At 39.2% G+C, this 17,168-nt stretch overlaps 1 protein-coding gene across 1 annotated transcript in view; it reads left to right on the forward strand.

The window, feature by feature from the left end:
* The window catches only part of ccnd2a (cyclin D2, a), a 96,822-nt gene that overhangs the window by 182 nt on the left and 79,472 nt on the right, over positions 1-17,168 (forward strand). Inside the window, exon 2 of the mRNA XM_077515589.1 lies at positions 593-642. The gene's annotated coding sequence lies outside the window, so the exon portion shown is untranslated. The remainder of the gene's footprint in view (positions 1-592; positions 643-17,168) is intronic.

Raw genomic sequence — 17,168 nt, forward strand, 5'->3', positions numbered from 1 at the left:
ATTTACATGAAAATGATTTGGCTGAGAAAGAATCAAAACAGTTTTTGAGGTTTTTGGATGGGAAAAAGCATGCCTTTTGCCTCTTTCTAAGCGTGTCTACAGGGAAATAAAATACCATTTAACAAACCCCACAAAAAAATTAAACAAAATTGGCAAGGGTATATGCTGTGAATGTAGAAAGGATCAATATTTAATAATAATAATAATTTAAAAAATGATTAAAAGAGATTAAACATGGTAGAGGATTCTTCTTTGATGTGTGATGTGCGCTGTTCTTCCATATCTTTGTGGTGAAGTGTAAAGCTTTGAGTGGAAATGAAAATTGGAGTAATCCACTAACAGAGCATGTGTCTTGGTGTCACATGAAACCAGTTCTATGAGATTTCATTTCATGTGAAGAAGTGTTGTGTGATCTCTTCATCAAGTTTCCAATGGCAGTTTGAAAAATGTTCCTGTAATATTTCTCATCAATGTAAATGAAGTGCACGGGTTTAGAATGTGTCACAGCTCATGTTGTCTATTTATAGCAGGCAGTTGAAATGTCATTTATCTTCAATGCCACAACTGTGTTCATTGCTGTTGTGTCTTTTAGGAATCTGATCCTATTCTTAAGGAATCGGGATTTGCCATGGGTGACCTCAGGTAAGATGAATTACTTTTTTTGTTTTGTTTTAATACCTTTGTTCATGTGAGCAGCTCATTCACATGAGTATGTGCTTGCTATTTTGTCTTGTTTATGCTGGCCTATGCACCAATCAAAATAGTGTCATGTATATGATGCTTGCTGTAGACGGGTGGTTCTCCACCTGGGTTCGATCAAACCACAGGGGTTGGGTTGGCCATTCTCAATGATTCGGCGGAGGTCAAGAACCCAACTCAAATGTGTGTGTGATGATATGCCCCGCTTGGCCATCATTGGTTGTAAGTGATCACGCAACATTGTTTGGCACTTATGTGCTGCAGGAAATTTGGTGTGTTCACTAGTTGACTTGTGGCTGTTGTGATGCTATGTTGTGTGATTTCTTTATTATTGTAATCTCTTCATACTATGTCAAACAAAAAAAGAAAGAGGTTAGATGAATGTGTGCAATATGAATTCACGTGTAATGTAAGGTATGGTGTTCCACAGGGTTCATTTCTGGGGTCTCTGCTGTTTTCATTGTATGTGCCTCCCTTGGGTTCCACCTTAAGAAAACAACGGTGGTTGTTTTAAAGCAAGGGTGTCCAAACTTTTTCATTTGAGGGCCACATACAGAAAATCAGAAGGACGCAAGGGCCACATAATGTTATGAAGAGAAATTGCGTTTCGTCCTAAAATTTGTAAAAATAATTTATTTGTGCTTTTGCATATTTAGAAAAATGCTACAGTATATAAACCAATTTATTTGTAATATGGCAGTAGGGTTATTATAGTTTTGGAATTTTTCATTCTAGTTTGTATTTTGTTTTGAGTTTTGAGTTAGTTTTGAGGGTGGTTCTGTTAGTTTTTTATTAGTTTTAGTTATTTAATAAATGCTTAGTTTTAGTTAGTTTCAGTATTAGTTTTAGTTTAAAAAATGTGTATTACTTGTGCACAACATTTAAAAAACACCATTGGAGCAACGTTATCTGAAGGTGCTTTTCTATTGGCTGCTGCTAGATGACGTCGCTTCTGTGTGACATACTTTCAAACGGTTGATATCAAAATAAATCTACTAAAACTCACACCAAAGACTCCAAGGACATTTTTGCGATAATTATAGTTTTTGTTATTTTTGTAAATATAAAATGTAGTTTCAGTTAGTTTTCGCTTTTTAAAAAGCATTTTGTTTTTATTTTATTTTGTTAATAAAATTGTTTTTTGAATTTTAATTTTAGTTTTTTTTGTTAGTTTTAGTAAATTAAAATAGCCTTTAATGGCACCTATGTTTTTTGACACCCTCACTTCGTACTTTGACCATCTCCAAACATTTTTGTTTTTGTTCATTTATTTGAACTGAGTCAAATGCCATTTTTAGCATATGCCGTGGGCCACTGAAAAATGGACGGCAGGCCGCAAATGGCCCCCGGGCCATAGTTTGGACACCACTGTTTTAAAGTGAAATAGAGTTGAATTGAATAATTGGGAGTCACCATCCTAGCTGCATGATTTGTAATGCCAAGTTGAGCAATACTTGTCCAGCACAACTAGCTAGCGAGTTGGACTGCCAGTGTTAAGCTGCATGGAGATGGGGAAACACTAGAACACGCTTTCTGAATTAAAGGTGAAGAGCAGTGATAATTTTGTTGACAAAAAATTTCCGTCATATTTTTCGTCACCATTTTTTTTCCAGACGAAAATGAAAGGAAAACTAAAATAGAAGCCATTCATTGAAATGATGACGATAACTAAATTGACTGATAATTTTGTCAATAACTTATTACAAAAATGAAAACAAAAATCACAAAATCCAATCAGAAGGAATGAAATGCAGGTAGGAGAAAAGAACAAGTCAGACAGTGCCCACTACATTTTATTTAATGTTTAAACTCGGGCTGGGTATCGATTCAGATTTCCAAAATTGATTCGATTCGATTCAGAAGGGCCCGATTTGATTCGTTATTTGAAGGAAAAACACTCCCCGAAGTCGATGCTGACTTCGCGTTAGCATTTGCTAACTTCCTGTTTGAGCTACGCTAGCGCTGTTTTAAAAACGAAGTGTGTTTTGTACAGTGGATGTAATTTTTTTTGTGTATTTAGTTTTACAGTTAACTCCAACTGTGGTGTCATTAAACAGCTTAAAGAACGCTTTGTGACAACAGAATAACATACGCTACACGCGTGCTAGTTGCTAATGCTACGCAAGCAAAATGGTGCATTCAGGGTACTTTCATAGTGTCGGAAACTTCGGCTTTCTTTAACGTTTTAAGGGGATAATAATGAGCCATTTAGCTCAATTGGCCGATTGTTTTGGCCGATGTTTGAAGGCCAATAATCTGCCGATTATAATCGGTGGCCGATTAATCGGTCGGGCCCTATTTGGCACATTAATTTGCAGTGTAAAAAAACTGTATTAAAAGTATCGATTCATGGGTTTATGAATCGATATTGGGCTATGAAAAGGAAGATTGATTCGATATCGATATATCGATATTTTAGACCCAGCCCTAGTTTAAACATGATTACATTCATTGTATTATGCACATTTCAAAAATTTAAGTGAAAATAAAGTTTAAAGAGCGCATATTATTGTCAGTTCAACATGTTTAATTGAAACAAAGTTTAATCAAGACTGTTGTGTTAAATGTGTCTTGCGTGTTACAAATAAGTGTATTATAATGATCTGTAATTGGTTTATTAGAGGCGGCACAGTGGCTGACTGGTTCGCACGTCCAACTTCCAGTGCAGAGGACATGAGATCAAGTCTGGCCTTCCTGGGTGGAGTTTGCATGTTCTCCCCATGCCTGCGTGGGTTTTCTCCGGGTACTCCGGTTTCCTCCCACCCCTTCCAAAGACATGTATGGCAGATTAACTGAACACTCTAAATTGTCCCAAGGTGTGCTTAAAAGTATAAAGTTGAAATGTATGCTGAAGGAAAACGTTGACTAAATTGTTAATTTAGTTGACTAAAATTGCTCTTTATTTTTGTTGGCTAAAATTTAATTAAAAGTAAAATACAATCAGATGACTAAATTATGACTAAAACTTTAATTAAAACATTTTAGTCAAAAGTCTATAACTAAATTAAAATTTCTTGTCAAAATTACCACTGGTGAAGAGAGCTGAAAAGTCTACGATATTTTGTTTTTCAATAACAAAGGGTTCAATGAATGCACATAGGAACCCCCAAAAATGTACTGCTGTACATTATAAAATATTGGCTAGTGATCATTTTGAATAAACCCTGGAATGCGTTGTCTCGGCAGTTTGTCTGGTTTTCTTGTGAAGTGTTAAGATGTCAGTTGTGTTGCATGTTGTGAACACTGGATTGAGCTTGTGAGGTTTGCATTTAAGTGAGATCTTTTTTATGACAAGCTGCATACTTATACAGTATAGTGCGGATATTGGAAAGTACAGGCATCATGACCTTTTTGCAGTCATTTTCAGTCTCACAATGATCTTATAGGGTGATTGTGACAGTGCCATGGAAACCCCTAATGTTGGATTCCTGTAAACAGTTGTTATGATTCAAATGGAGTTGTTTTTCATTCTTTAATTGTTTTTAAATATGATTGAATTTCTCTGCGGGAAAGCTACATTGGTGATGAAGCGCTCTGCCTCTCAAGATGACTCAGCACTTTTGATGTTCAGCAGCAGAAGAGCACTTGCATACAATTTTTGCGTGTGGGGATGAACTCAGAGCTGGCAATGCTTGCGCTTTAGCACATGGTGTTGATGATGCACAGCGACAATATTCCATCAATAAAATGAAAATAAATCATTTCTTCATTTGTAGTTTAGCACAGTGATCAAACCATGCAGTCATGAGCAGGGCTGTCAACTTTTGACTTTTTGGAGTGCAACATCGATTGGTCAGGTGGGTCGGGTTATGGTGCCGGTGCCAGTTGTGATGGGGGTACAAGATTGTATCGGGGTCCATCGATGGCCTGCACGCCACCCGATGATGTCATGCTACAGGATAGAAGCGGCAGCATTTTGTGGCGTTGCGAATCGAATTGTACATGTACAAATCATATGATTCAATGATTGTTTTGGTAAAAAAAAAAAAAACATAAAAAAACACAATGAAACAGCCTCATAAAAATTAGATATTTTTATGAATTACGCAAGCCGTGACATCTCACTGGCACCCTTTCCGGAATGTGTGTGATGTAATACAACCAGCCGAGAAGTCATCTCTTCACTATGGAGCTAGCAATGAAGCGCTGTCAGAAAGTTGGTCACTCTGGGGTACATTCACTAAGAATGCGCTGCGTCCAGTAATAGCGCGAAATATTGAACCACAACTGCACCCGCAGTCTGCTCCAGTTACCCACCTATTCACTAAGGATATTGCTCTAATCATATACCGGCGCAAGCACGCCCACAAAACTGACAGCTTGGAGCAAATTTGCACCTGATTTACCACACATGGCAATGGATTTGCGCCAAGAACATGGTTGTTATAGTAACAGTTGCGAGAAAGATGACATCATCAGAAAGCGAGGTTGGACCGAGAGTAAGCGTTTCGAGCGCCATTAAGCTGTACAGAGCAGAGAGGACGACAACGACGTCATTCATTCATAAAGTACAAATTATTGGTACGATCGCTTTTTAAATATATTTTCAGAGGTTTGCGTGGCCGTACAGTATGCATCTGGCATGTAAAAATGATCGTAAAATGCCTCCCCGCCATTGCCGATCAGCCCGGGTTACGTTATGTGTCCTAAACCATCATTGAGGAACGTCCCCCTCCCTCTCTCTCTCTCTCTCTCTCTCTCTCTCTCTCTCTCTCTGCCGTGGATGTTGTGCTGCAAATGGCATGCACTGTCTTCATGATCGAGGTTGCAACAGGTTAATACATGCGTTCCAAAAACGTTATTTTGGTCACGCAAACTCGGTGTGGCTCGCTTGAGTGGCGCTTGAAATGCGATGGAATAAAGCAAGCCCCTTTTGAATAGCAATATGACGTCCCGTTCATTCGTCTTACTGTCACTGGCAAGCAGAATGCATAAAAACACATCTCTGGGGAACCGAAACAGGCTCATGCCATCCTCCCGCTAGTTTGAACAAAAACGGAAACGTATTGTATTTTTATTGTTTTCAAGTTCTATTATCCTATACCTCTTTTTGCACTTGTATAATGTTAAGAATGGTTAACAAAATTCAAAATAATTTCATGATGGCAATACTTGGATGATTATTTGTTTTTTTTTCTATTAAAGAAAATAGGTGAGAATATGAACAAATCCCATCAATTTATTGTGTACAACACTTGTTTTTTGGGCTGGAGAAGGGGGTTACACCCCAGCCTTCTTGCCAGCAAATCATAGGGAATGGATTGTGCTCGACCTTTAAAGTTTAACTCTATTCGCCCAAAGAAACCTGCACAAATTAGGATGGAACATTCAGTGGAAAATTTTGTAGCTAAGAGCAGTTTTTGAAGTAGTGTGTTGTGATTATGATCATAAGGAAGTATTAAGAGTAAATATAACTCTTACATCCGCATGATCATAATCTCAACATAATAACTAATGCTGGCCTATTAATTTTTTTTCCACATGAGCCTCAAAAAATGTTTTTCCAACTTGGGTGAGGTTGAATTCAAGACATTGTGTGATAACATTTATGTTATCACAGTTAATATCAAATGGTTTAAACATATTGTGATTACTCTTTTCATTAGCTGATTAGTGCATCGTTTAGGTTAAGCCCCTGTTTTTCCTTCATGGTGATATTCTCGTACCAAACAAAGGAAACATCTGCTTTACTGCCGTTCTAACTGCTCCTGATCCACACGCACACATACACCCACGCACACGCAGGCACACACACACGCATAAACATGCATACATGCACACAGATGCTGCCTGTCTTCCTCCCATCCTCATCCTGTCTCAACAACCAAGCAGTTCTTGGCATTTTGCAACACAGCCATAAAAGTTGTTCCGTCATCCTTCCACCTCTCTTGTTTGTTAACAACATACAGTAATACTGCATATCACCATTTTAGTTAGCCAAAATAACAAAAATGAAAATTGAAAGCACATTTCCGGTAATGAAATAAAATATGATTAAAATAATTTAAATAAATGAAAGCTAACTGCATTTTATATTTATAAAACTAACTAAAATGAACTATAATTAGAGCAAAAAATAGCATTTGTTCAAGTCGTGGTCCTTTTTAGGAATGTTCAATACCACTTTTTTCAGACGCATACCAGTACGAGTACTCAACTATTTAGTAGTCACAGATACCAGTACCAAATACTGATTAAATATAAATCATGCATAACCCCCCCCCCAAAAGAACAATGACAGATCATTTTAAAGAAAAACCTTTATATGCCAATTTAGCAATTTTCCTTTAAATTACCTGAATTTAATGGCACTTTTCTATTCTTCTTATTTGTAGCTCCTGATCGCCATAAGAGAGCAGACGAGACTGTATGTATGTATGTATGTATGTATATATATATATATATATATATATATATATATATATATATATATATATATATACACACACACACACACACACACACACACATATCAACTTGAACTTGGCAAACAAGCGAGATCATCCAAGTTTAGATGTTAACATTGTGATGCAGCTAACTTTAGAAGCAGTATTATGCACTGCACTTGTAATTCAAAGTCCATGTATTGTTTCCAATACCTGTATTTGATTTGTGAATGGTTGTTTTTAAATTTTTTCAAATAATATTTTTTTCGATGTTTTGCTACACATTATGTAATGTTTACTTCATCTTACACACAATAATTATGCAAAATAAAAAAAAATAAAAAAACAATGCTAAAACTGAAAAAACGCAAGTGAAGCATTTCTGAAAACTAACAAACTTGCTCGGAAAACAAAGTGAAAACTAACTATAATCAAAATTCCAGCACAAACCCTTAACAATATGGCCATCCTAGTAGAGAATTGTCCATAGCATCATACATTCATCAGCATGTTGAATATACAGTATTAGCATTGCTGTGTCCCAATATCATTGGGAATGTGCAGTTACTACATCCATACATGCTAAATCTTGCTTAATTTTTATACGCCTGCATCATTCTGCTGTTTCAAGAGAGTAGCAAGGCTTAGGTTGATCTCCCTTTCTGAACTTAAGCTCTTAACAGAGTTATTGTGCCGCAACATTTCTATAAAACAGCCAACAAAGAAAGTTTTGTGCTCTAAATCAGACTTTTGTGTAACGTTTGCGATGTTTGTATTTCTAAAGATGTGATGTGTCATGTGAGGACAGAACACAAGAGTGCTAAAAAAAAAAAAAAAAAAAAAATTTAAATACCTTAAATACTCAGTTCATCAGATGAAAATAAACTACAGTTTAGCATGTGTTTAGATCTAAATCCAGGTACAAATAATAATTATGATTTTTAATATTTTAAAATAAAAGGAATTCTCATTTTTCTGTTAATTAAACCAACATTGGCTTTGATTGCAGCACGTTTGCCATAATGTTATTTTCCAACTTGTGCTGTATCGGAGCAGTTCTTTCCGTCAATAGTTTCATTACTTTTTGCCCACACGCTTGTATGGATGTATCCAACCTCCAAACATTCCAAAGATTCTCAATGGGGTTAAGATCTGGACTCCATGGAGGCCAATCCATGTGTGAAAATGATGTCTCATGCTTGCTGAAGAATTTTCTTCCCAGTCTGGACCCAATGAATACAGGTATTGTCATTTTGTAATACTACTGTGCAACAAAGAAGAAAATATATATTTCTGGAAAAAACATGATCTGTTATTTCAAGTTTTCAGCAGACCTCATATTTTGGACACACAATGTTGTTGACCCATGATATGACCAACTGAAGCAAACCCAGATTCCAAAAATGTGGTGTATATTAGCCAAGATAATACATAATCATACATTTTAAGAGCATATGATTATCATGGTCCAAATGAAGCATTAAGTTATTTCTGTGGCTTTATTTTTTTTTTGTCATACTATTGCAGTTGCCATAGAACAGATTTACTTATTGCTGTAAAAAAAAAAAATGACTACCAGGACATTATTGTTTATAGCACAAAAATACAATCTGTACTTTGAATTTGGCTCCCAATTGAAAATGTGACCATTGAAGTGAACTTGAAATAGTCCCTTGTGGCCCCTATGGCCTCCAGCAGATCAGTGGATGAGCAGAATACATTCTAGATCAGGGGTCACCAAATGGCAGACAAGCTGTCCAGATCCAGACCCCAAGACCCTTTCATCCGGACCTCCAAGAATATGTACCGGAGGGGAAATATATTCAGTTTTACCGATAGACGATTTTTAAATAGGCGCGCGCGAGGGCAGCTATGCTTCAGCGGGGGTCCGGTAAGTTCACAAACTTGTTTTGTTTTTTTGGGGTACCCGCATTTTCACGTCAAACGTGGCGAAGTATGGCGTTGTCAAAAGTCAGAAAAGTGAATGGACTGAGGTGTGGATGCTTTAATTTTACCGTCATCAAGGGCTACGAAAACCGTGTACCTTCCTATGAGTGCTCACTATGTGCGGAGTGGATTTTAGGCGCAACACAAAAATCCTTTTACTGACTCCGGAATCCGGAATGTTTGGAAGCAATGGCAGACATGCTGTTTGAAGAGAAAGGAGAGCAACTTAAGGTGCGTCAAAGTCCCTTGTCATCCAAAACAAGAACGAGCAGAGCTGCTCTCGGAGGATGTGCACCCCCTGATCCAATCCAAAGTGCCCGTGGTATTGCGTTAGCTGCGGATGAATCAATCAACTGATGTAAGTGACAATCCTCAGCTTTTGGTGTATGTCCAATTCTATCACGAGGAGACGAAAACATTTATAGAGGACATTTTGGGTATCACAGCTTTGAAAACACATACGAGAGGAGATGACATTTATTTCGCCGTAAAGAAAATGCGGAAAGAGAAATTGTTGTATTCATAGCTAGTGATAGGGACCCTTCCTTGAACGATTTAACAATTGAATATTTAGACAAAAAAAAAAAAAAATTAATGAAAGAAATATTTGAGTAGACTAAAAATAAGTGGAATTATTTAAGAAATTGAAGTTTTGTCATTTGATTAACATGTTTACAATTGAATAAAAAAGCAGAAAATGAAATTATTGTGGTTGGGTGACCCCGGTCAATTGGGCTGATCAGGTTAGTGGACATCTTGCCAATTTAGTTGGGGAACCCTGCTCGACATGTTGGTCATCAACAAGTGGTAAAGTTCAGTTTAACAAGATATTTTTCATTTGTAGATCCTGATTAGTGATGTGTTTGTGTGTGTGGGCAAGAAATTCAACAAAGGACATAAAACGTGACGTGTAGTGGTATGTGCTGACATTATCTGTCAACAAGCAAAAGAGTTGGTTCCTCCTTTCACTATCTACAGTATATTAAAAGTTGTTTTTGTTTTTATGTTTTCATTCAGACATTCCATTATAGCACAGAAGTGACAGTTTTCTGTCCACCAAGCCTTGAGTTCTTTGTGACATTTAACAAAAGTTGAAACTGTTTAAGCAGCTTTAACAAACGATGTCAGGACACATTTGTAGTGTGGTTCAGTCATTTACAGAGGAAGTAGATGTTGTCCAAGGTTTGTGTTACTACTACTTGAGCTCCAGCGCGACATCACTTGGACGTGCCTTGTGGGGGTTTTATAATAACCCTGTCACCAAAAGGGGCAAACACAAAGTATTTCCTTCCCAGCCGTGATGGTGGGAAGGATCAATGACTTCCTCATCATTTTTCCCTTGAGGGACACAGCAACAGAGGTCTCACTGGTATTAATAGTAGTCCTCAGCTTTATGAACTGCTTGCGGCGACATAGCCTTTAATCTCGAACCATTGCTTCACTGGACACTTGACACAAAGAGCCCTGTTTTCGTTCCCAAGTCTAGCGCAAAGCGAAGTCTAGCTGTGCACATCCATGGAGTTTAATTTCTTTTGATATTTGCATAGATTTGACACAGCTAAATTTTGGTGTAACACGGTGATGGCACTGTTGTGTGCCGTCGTAGGAAGCTAGGATCACACCCTGATGATGTAATCGGCCGCGCATGTGATGTGGGCAATTGGAGACAGCCTCAAGTGCACCCATGACCGTGCATCCGTATGTCGCATCCCCCCAGAAATCTGTGCTGTACGTTGGGGCTATTAAAATGATGACTATAATTTGTTCATTGACTTGATTTCTATAATGATTGAGGGATTTTTCCATGCAGTTGCCATATTTATGAATGAAATCGAATCCACCAAAATCGCATTATACCACCTGCGCCACTAGATGGACCTGGTTTTGACGAGTCTACAATCTAGTCTACTTTGTGTCATCTGCGAGATGCTCCAGGGATGTGACAGCCACAATCTACCAAATTTACAAACACACTAAACTAGAGATGGTACCGTCATGAAAATGGAGATGTACCCATCTAAAAAACAATGAGCGCATGCTACGTTCTGTGACAAAATTGTCAGATGCATCGGGGGCAAGGCAGCTTTGTTGCAACACGACCCCAAACAAGCTAGATTAGACTTGCCCCAGCACCAAAATGAAATTGTGCCCGTTTTTACGTAGAACACATGGGCACCAATCTACCAAATAGGGCTCAAAGACTTAGATAGCCCCACTTCAGACCATAGGGTTATATAAATTTTGATGGCCAAGGAGGTGTGCTTCCAACAAAGCAACTATTTAACAGTCAGGTTTGCCTCGAGACCAGAAAATCCATTCACCTCATCACATTGGTCTCACTGGGAGTCATTTATAAAGGCACACAACTTTCAGCTCATTGTTTCTGACAGGAAACATCACCCCATGCTGCAGCATAATGGTCCAAAAAAACAGGAGTTGTGGTGGGAGAAAGTTTTCAAAAGACAGGAGTGAAAGAAAAACAATAGCATGGCTATATTGAGAAATCATTCTTGCTTGTTTGAATACATATTTTTATATTACTTCTCAGTGAGTTATTTTTGCAGCATCAGCTATTTTAATGACATTTACGCCTCAAATAGGTCTTGTGATGAGCGAGCATGGGAAAAATAGCTGGCATGCGCTAAACTACTGGGAAAAGACTGTTCTCAATGGTCGTAGTGTACGGGAATGTGGGATACCATTGCACTGTTTTGCTCCCACTGAGGAGGAGGAAACATGGAAATGTGGACAAGAAAAGTGCTGAGATTAGACCAGACCAAGCAGAACAAGCCCATTGCGGTTTATGCTTGCTTGGCTTCACTTCACTCAGAGATGAGAAGATGAGAAGTGGACGTTCTCTGATTGAGGCAGTGGCCATGTGCTGCAGTCAACTGAGGTAGACCACCTCCTCATTTTTTTTTTTTTATTCTGCAATCATCTGGTCCCGCTTTTTCAAAATCCCCTGACGTCTGCAAGAGCTGTGGCGGCACACATTCCGACATACCAGCCTGATGGTTGTTGGCCCATTAGCAGGGCCCAAGTGGAGGAGCCCACCCAAGGGCTGCCCACCCTCTCATGCCTACCTTCAGCCTTCCTGCCCGGCCCTGGCTCTGGATCAGAGGCAGGCCAAATGTCAGGGGATGGGGCTAATGATGGTCACTGCCATGCCATCCCTTTCAAGCCTGAGCCCAAGAGTGCAGTTTGACTAATGCTATTTCCTGGTGATAAGATGCAAACAAGCTCATTTGACTTCATTTTTTTCCTTTTTTTTACTCAATGGTTTGGGTGGTAAGTGGATTGCTCACATTGGCAAAATACATGATGGAGAAAGTGTTCCGTTGCTGATGCTGGGTTAGGGTTAGCATAACCCTAACCCGCGTAGCTCTGCTCTTAGTGGCAATGGCTACTCTCATGTGTATTATTGTTTTATAACCTGGTATTCAGTCAAAGAAATGCAACAGCATGAACAAAGCACGCTTTTTGCATCCACTTGAAACGTGAAAGCCTCTTTTACTTGATTATTTTACTCACCCAAGACTGTCTAAATTGTTTCCATCTTAAATTGAGATGGTGGCAGCCATTCACTCAACACAAAAAAAACGTTATACAGTATACAGCTCACTCATCGTTTTTTTTTCCCCTTCTAGGACATTAATTTCTCATGTTTTGCAAACTGAACTTTTTCAATGTTTGAACAGTTCTTGACCTGTTTGACCAATACGTGTTTGCTTTTTACTTGTTTTACATCAATTTTATATTTACTCAGTTTCACCTCTTTATTAATAATTGTTTTTTTTTGTAAGCATAAATTCAAATATTTAATAATAATAATAATAATAATAATAATAATAATAATAATAATAATAATAATAATGATAAAAACAATAACAATAATAGGTGTGATGGTAGGACTGCGATTGACTGGCAACCAGTTCAACCCTACTGCCGAAGCCAGCTGCGATAGGCTCCAGCAGCAGACCCTTGTGAGGAATAATGGATGGATGGAAAATAACAATAATAATAATTATTATTATTTAATTTTTTTAATTATTATTATTAAAATATTTGAGCGGGCGGCACGCACGTCCGCCTCCCTTTTGGATCGTATTCACTGGACAATTTATTAATTTAAATAACCTTTACAAAGAAAGGTGTGGCTGTCACACTCATCCGGACTGCTGGTAACTATATGGAGTTAGCATGCTTGTTGTTTTTCTCAATGTAATACATAAGGAACACATCATCAGTGTTCACTCTAAATATGCACTTCTTGCTTTATGGCGCGACAAGACATGGCTTTGGAAGGACCTTCGTGATTATCAGGTTTCATATTTCATAGCAAATATTTTATTTACTTTTCATCGCGCTTAAATGAACATGAAGTGGGCCTTTGTGGTGGTAGTAACTTGCTATACATCAACAGTAGTTAGACGTCACATGAATGACGTCTAGAAGTAATCAAAAAATGACATGATTTAAGCGCATATTTACACAAATGGAATTTCAAAACTTGTACACTAAATCCCAACTTGCTACTCTCTGCTGGTGGTACGTGCTCTCATGTAAACAAGTGTCTAATGCCCTCTTGACATAACTTGCTTTAGTGCATGAATGAAAGCATTAAATTAAAAAGTAGAAATAGACCCGTTAAAGAGATTCTGGATGTGATGATTAATTATATTTGGATTATTTCCTGATGTTCGGATCACATGAGATCTGCTATTAGATAAGGAAGAGCATACACGGCCGAGTCGCATAAATGTACAGCTGTGTTGTTATTCCAAGCAATAAGAATGACTGTAGTTGCCGTAATTGTGTTAACAGATCCCAACACTGATTGCTGTCCTAACAATAGCCTGGTTTACATGGAACCATGTATTCCGATTAGAATGAATCCGAACAGCCAAACGGAATGAAAATGCTCCATATAAACACGTCAATCGGAATGAAAAGGCTGAATCCAAATGGAATTTATTCGGAATCACAGGGGTGGTATATTCCTTTCGTCAATCCGACCGAGCATCATGTATACACTTCATTCGGAATCCGACATGTTGGATTGACGTCGGGGCATTTGATCACTGTGATTAGCTGTTAGCTAGCGAATCAGAGCACGGGGCAAGAAGAGGACGTGACGAACGTGGATAAACAGTACTATTGGAAAGCCTTTGCGCATTGTCACCCTGCTGTGCCCTCCACATTTGAACGTACAATGTCTGCCTGGACAGAAAATCGGGAAGATGACTTTGTCTCTTTGGTTCAAGAGAGACCGGCATTGTATTATATTACTGTTAAAAGGTTTGCCAACAAAGCCAAAGGTATGAAAGCCAAACTATGGCATGACATGGGGACATGACTGGATATAGCAGGTAGGATTAACTTTTATACACGATACTGTGCAAAAAGCCGGAAGGTTTCATTCACGTGGGAGGACATCGTGAGAGAAAAAGTAACCGGTATGCATTGTTTACATTTTTATATCCCGTCTCTGTAAAGAGGTTTCTGGTTGCCTTTAGGAATAATGACTACTGCCGCCAATGGTATGGAGGGGAATTACTTCTGGCGCATGCGCTGAAGGTACGTAATAGTTGGGGTTGGTGCGGTGTGTATTTACGACATTTTTCTACGTGACGTGGGCCGACGCTACGGGGTAGGTAGGGGTTGGTCACATTTGACCGACGTCGGATTGTTGTATCTAGGCCTTGAGATTGTGGGTTTAATCCCAGCCCAGTGTGACCATGTCGAAGTATTCCCTAGATACTGAATCCCGAGCTTAATGTTGCTTCCCTGTGACTTTTTTTTTTATTTTGTATTTTTTATTTATTTATTTTTTTTACACATTAATCAAGGGGCCACTCAGAGTGTGGTGGTGGGCCACACAAAACATAAAAATCCATGTGCTTGCTCCACCGCACATCTCCATTGTAAAATCAAGTCAGGTGGAAATGAAATCTGAGAGAGTTTGGTGTCATGCTGCCTGTGTGATTTCTGCTTGAGGATGACGGTGATGGCATCATTGTCAGAGGGGATGCATGACACCAGGCTGGGATTTAGCAGAGCACACATTCATCCACGTGCACCTCAGATCCCAATCATTCATAAATTCAACTCCAGAGATTTGTATCAGCGCCATCCTCGCAGCAATGAGTGTTACCTTTAAACAGCGCCCCTCTCACTACCACCACCACATCCTGTTGACTATTAGGAAGGGATGACTTCTACAATATAAATGTACATAAGCACACAAACAATCAGAATTTTACTGTACAATCATTTCTTCACGTTTTGTATGACAGGCTATAGTCCCTTCTCACTGACCTTTTCTGTTATGCAGTTTCCTCTTCTTTCTATCTCCACCTCTCAACAATTCCTATCCCACTGCTAGACAACAGGCAGGGAAAATTCCCCTTCGTCATTTAACCCAGATTCAACAGTGCCGGCAGTCTCGCATTCTAGAGGCTGTGACTTACCAGAATGTAAATAGAGCGGTGTTTTTTACATTACTTCACCACTTATTTTTAGTCGCGGAACAAGAGCAGGCGAGGGTGTGCCTTTTTAAGCCCCTCTGAGTCTTATCAGCTGAATAGACAGAAAAAACGGAGAAAAAAACTTGGAACTCAAAACAATAATGATCCATTAGCATGTGATGTGTTGGTTTATGATTGAACTGTTAACTGCTAATGGCAGACAAATCAGGGTCAAATTTTTAAACATTGACTGTGTCTTTGGTTTCTCTTTCCTTGATAACTGCTTGGCAACCAGCTCTTACCTTCTTCATGCTGCTTTCATGCGCCAGTCTCACCAGACAGTTTAATGTCCTTGGACTTGTCACTGCCACTGTTGCATCCTGATGCAATGCATGCCTACATGCACTCATCTTCTAATAAGCTATTTATTGAAAAGAAAACGCAGATTCTGCTGCTCCGTTACTAGTCACTACAAAAATCTCTGAACATAAGTACCTGTAGGCTGTCAGTAAAACTTGTACTATAGACAGGACCTACTGCTCTTAACAAATCGCTTCTCGCCATTGACTATTTCAGTGAGCAAAAGCGGGATTTCAAAGGTACTTTTAAGCAATCAGACAGTGACAATGACGTTGGACCAAGTAGCATTGCAGTAGGACTTTTGTGGCAGGTCAGCTTGTGACAGTCACCACCCCTTAACCACACCAGGAAGTGCCTCTCTGTGAATCCAAGCCCTCCATTGACAAAGTAAACACAAAAAAATGTTTTGCAGACAATCTAGATGTATGTAAAGAGTGTTTTGTTTTTTTGTTTTTTGCTCACACATAACGTGATAGATGTGAGAATGCATGCTTGCGAGTATGCGTTCCCAGTGTTCACGGCACATGATGACTCAGTTGAATTTCCACTGAGGTAAGCTGTCTGTCACTCTCAAATGAACAGTAAAAGCACAGAAGCGCAGGCACACGCGCAAACATACACACTCAATCAAGTGTGTCCAAGAGTAACAAAAGACAATTAGTCAATCATCAGTAAAGTAACATATACAGTAAGTCATCTCTCCAGCTCTGTGTTTATGATCTGTTGGAGCCACACACACACACACACGCACTCAAGCCCATGTACATTTTAGTTTGGCCTTGTCCCTGTGCAAACAACCCTTCTATAGTGAGAGACTCCAATGGAGTGGATCAAGTCCAGCAAAGACACCCTCGCACGCTTCCTCCCTCCCTTTCTCCAAATCCTCCCTCCTGTGTGACTGCAGGGCCTTCCTTCCTTCCTTCCTTCTGACACAGAGGCCTTGCCGAGTCGCAGGGGAGTCAGGATGGCCGGATGCACCTCAACCAGACAGACGGACTGACAACGAGCAGATATGCACACAGGAGGATGCAGCTACTGTGGACTTTGGACTGGGTGTTCTTCCCATCCAGAGATGCGAGGAGGATGACATCACTTATGTTTTGATTGGACAACAGGAAGGTAGAGGGAGACGGACGCAGAGCGGCGGGGTGTGTGGTTGGGAGCACCAAAAAGTATGTGGACATGAAAGAACGCATGAGTGGTGATCAGTGAAGAGGCCTGCGATGGCTATGTTAGCAGAGGCGCACATTGACCTTGGGAAGTTTGATTTTTCCCAGTGCCCCCTCCTTTCTTCTTTTCCATTGATGCA

The sequence above is a fragment of the Festucalex cinctus genome, chromosome 3 (assembly GCF_051991245.1).
Source record: "Festucalex cinctus isolate MCC-2025b chromosome 3, RoL_Fcin_1.0, whole genome shotgun sequence".
In the NCBI taxonomy this organism is placed as follows: Eukaryota; Metazoa; Chordata; class Actinopteri; order Syngnathiformes; family Syngnathidae; genus Festucalex; species Festucalex cinctus.